The 3,771-nt window shown below is 52.1% G+C and overlaps 2 protein-coding genes across 2 annotated transcripts in view; one reads left to right on the forward strand and one right to left on the reverse strand.

The window, feature by feature from the left end:
- Znf574 (zinc finger protein 574) overlaps positions 1 to 238 on the reverse strand; it is a 6,240-nt gene extending 6,002 nt beyond the window's left edge. Inside the window, exon 1 of the mRNA XM_033765822.1 lies at positions 66 to 238. The gene's annotated coding sequence lies outside the window, so the exon portion shown is untranslated. The remainder of the gene's footprint in view (positions 1 to 65) is intronic.
- Grik5 (glutamate ionotropic receptor kainate type subunit 5) overlaps positions 1 to 3,771 on the forward strand; it is a 72,075-nt gene that overhangs the window by 13,701 nt on the left and 54,603 nt on the right. The gene's annotated exons all lie outside the window — the stretch shown is intronic.

A 3,771-nucleotide genomic window follows, 5' to 3' on the forward strand; every position in this document is an offset into this window, starting at 1 on the left:
CTAGGGCAGGCCCCGGTGGCGGGGAGAGGGCCGAGCTGGTCCCGCGCAGGCCACCCGGCACTCACCCGCCTCGGCCGTCTCGAACACCTCAGGACCCGGCCGCGGCTATCCTCGCTCCGACACCTTGGCGCTGTGACCTCTCTAGTCCCCGCCGTCTCCTCTCGCCTGCTCCAGCGCCTAGCTCTCGCCCCCGGCAGCCCTCAGAATGCCCCTCCCACCTTCCTTCTCAACCGCTGCACAGACGGCAAAAGGCGCCCAATCATAGCCCGTCTGGCACCTGCCGTTCGGCCAATCGACGCTCATATCTCTGAGGTTTGGGCCAATAGTGCAGAGGGCCTGGATCTCCCTCGGCGCCCAACCAATACTCTAGCGACGTTCCTTCACTGGCCAACCCTAGGTTGATAGTGTCCGCCCCTTTAGCCCTGGAGGATGTTCCTCTTCCATCCTTTCTTCGACTCCGCCTCTGACGGCTCGAGAGAAGAGCGTACAGCGGAGAGCAGCGCGGTGACGTCAGGAGGCGGGACGAGGCTTCGGGCGCCATCTTGGCGGCGTCAGGCTGGAGTTGGCATCGGTGTTGGGGAAAGTGTTGAAAATTGAGTTGTGCGTTATCCCGACGACTGGAGTAGGGGAATTGAAGCTCTGGAGCCCCTGAGGACTAAAGAGAGAAAGTGAAACACCACCCAGAGTGAAGAAATGGGGGGAAACTGATATCAATTACGGGAAGGGAGTAAACTTGAAAGCCGAGATATCAGACTGATTTTATTAGAGGAGAGAAGAAGGCAAGAAGAGGAGCAAAAACACGGGAACGGGGCTCGGGGAGGGGTTGAACACACGGTGTTAGGAAATCGAGGACTCTGGACGAGGAATACCTAAAGGATAGGGGAGGAAATGGAAAATGAAAAAGGAAAAGCAGGAAGTTTCATTCAAGAAATGCGAGGAGAGGACCTGAAAACAATCGAGTGAGAGCCTGAAGGAAGTAATCCCGTCGCAGTAGCAGACAATTTTGCTTCCTGAACCCCTGTCAGAGTGACTGACCTTCCACAGCTCAGGGAGGATGGGGCCATGTGTGTACAAGGGGCTCCGGCCTAGCACTATTACACATTTTTCAGAGAGGGCTGGGGGTGTGGCTGTGTAGAAAAGCTGAGGCTTGCCTAGCTGTCACAAGCCCCTAAGGCCCTGGTTTAGATCCCCAAACCAAAACCATCACGATTACATTTTCAGAGTTCCTTCCTGAACCCCCAAGGACAGGGGAGTTGAAAAGAAAATGCACTTGGTCAAATCTCTCCTTCCTCTTCTCTCATTTCTCAGATGAGGAAAGTTTCAGTTGTTTATCCACTTGAAGGCAAAGAGTTAACTAAAAAGCCACCCACATTGAGATCTAGGTTTGACTTTTCAATCACTCTGTTGGCTTGTTTGTTTGTTTGTTTTGAGACAGGGTCTCACTAGTTGAGACGGACCTGGAACTCACTGGGTAGCCCAGGATAGTCTTGAACTCACGGCGATCCTCCTGCTTCAGCCTCTCAATTGCTGGGATTACAGTCCTGCTCCACCACCTCTGGCTCCAATCACTTTTGTTTTCTTCTTTGTTACCTTCTAACTGGGTGTCCTAACTTTCCACTAAACTCCCTAACACCAGACCTATGTGATTATACTAGACTGCCAGTTCAGGCCCTTTCACTGCCTAGCTCTGATCTTGAGCAAGGCAACTCCCCTTTTCCTTGGTTTCCTCATCTATGAAATGGGGGTAATATAACAGCCACTGTCTCAAAGGGTGGTTACAAGGCATGGAACAAAAGCTATGTATTTTTTATTAATGTCTCAAGGAGCCTAATATTAATAGCTGACATTTCCTGAGTATGTTATGATGTGCTTTCTATGCATTATTTAGTTTAATCCTCTCAACAACTCTCTGAGGAAAAAAACTACTATCCTGCATTTACAAAGAAACTGAGGCCCAGAGAAGTTAACTAACTTGTCCAAGTTCCTATAATCAGGAAGAAACAGAGCCAGGATTCCAACCCAGAAGTTGATACCACCCAGGGTCTGCACCCTTGGCCCCTAGGTTCCTTTGCCTAGCAGGTGGGATGGTCTCTAATTGTTTTCTGAATGGATGCATGGCAATCAGAGCATGAAGTTGGTGGGAATTATTGAGCTCTTAAAAGTAGGGCCTGTCTGCACTCAAGCACTCTGGGTTTACCCTTAAGGAAATGACACTGGGTGTTGGAGCCAAAGAAGTAGAAACTGGGCTCAGCCTTGGATTGGTTCTGTGCACTTGGGCAAGCTTTTGCTCCTGTTGAGGCCTTTTCCCTACTTGAAAAATCTGAGGGACAAGTTTAGCTTCTCAAGCTCCCGTCTGTTAGACTAGGATCTTCTGCTTGGATTTCCCAATTTATTTGAATTGGTGAAATCATTTCAGATGATACAAGAGTAAGTAAAGCAAGGCCTGACCAGACAGGTTGGGGGTTGTAACAATGGAACAGGACTTCTGGGATAGGTGGCATTTAGAGAGGATAGGTGTTCTATGTTAGGGACTGCAGAAGCAAGGGCGTAGAGTTGGGCATAAATCTGGGCCTCAGGCCTGGCTAGAGCTGTAGGAGGTGCTAGGAGGCTGTAGGTGTTGCCCAAGTTAGTGAGGAGCTGTGTGCAAAGTTAGTGGCCCTTGAGGGTCAGATATATGTATCACATGTATGTTGGGGATGCCCCACATGCCAGCTGCAGAGGGCTCCTCGTGCCAGGGCCCGTGTGTGGTCTGAGTTGCCATGTGCCAGGTGTGTGTGCAGGGCATTTGGTCACGTGTGCTGGGGGCTGCACGTGAGTGTCAGTGTGTCCTCCCCATCACGAGCATGGGGGTGGTGATGAGTCACGGGCTCAGCCTTCAGCACCAACTGTCATGTTCCTTTCCCCCAAACCTCCCCCACCCCCACTCCAAGATCTGTGTTGAGATTTTCTCTTCCATCCCCGCTGCCCCGCTTCTCTCCTCAGGCAGCAGAACGTTCGTTTCCTGGGAGGGAGGAAGTTTCCAGCTTTGGCCCTTCCTTCAGTTCCTTGTCCTTGCATTGTCCCCCAATCCCACAGCCTCTCTGCTCCGGTTACTGGAGAATGAAGCTCTCCTCTCCTCACACGTCCCCGTGCGTCCCAGTGATCTCTCTATGCAGTATGGAGAATTCCCACATTTGCCACCCTTCCGCTCACTGGGTGCTATTTCTATTTCTGGGTGCTTTTCCCTAATCTCTATGGGCCAGCCACTCCTGCCTCAATGGGTGTCCTGTCTGTGAGCCACATCTTGTCTCTGTGGGGCTCCAGGTGTCCCCGGGTCCACCCTCACCTCATTTTTTTCTGTGATCTCCTCCAGATCTCTTGGCCCTTTCTCCCTTCTTCTCTGGTCTGCCTTCCTGTTGCTCTTCTGTGGACGGCTCCCCATGCCCAAGGAGGACTCTGTGATAGCGTGGGCCTATCTTTTGTGTCTGGCCTGTCCCCATCTTCAGGAGCCTCTCTGTGTCCATAAGCTGTCCCTTGTCTCTGAAGTCCTCTTGCTTGTCTCTGTGGGCCTTTCTTATCCCTGTCCTTGTCCTTGTGGGATTTGTGGGGCTTGACCCACCTCCCTGTGTCTTGATGGCTGTCTTTCCGTTTCTCTGCATTTTTCTTCATCTCTGTAACCCTCTCTCCCCATCTCCACAGCTGTGTCCCCAGGTCTCCTCACTGCCTCTCATCTCCGTGGGCTCCTGTGCCCAGGGCTGCCTGGGCAGGGCGGTGGCATGGTGTGGTGGAGGG

Source organism: Fukomys damarensis, unplaced genomic scaffold, assembly GCF_012274545.1.
Source record: "Fukomys damarensis isolate Sample0158 unplaced genomic scaffold, DMR_v1.0_HiC HiC_scaffold_19, whole genome shotgun sequence".
Lineage (NCBI taxonomy): Eukaryota > Metazoa > Chordata > Mammalia > Rodentia > Bathyergidae > Fukomys > Fukomys damarensis.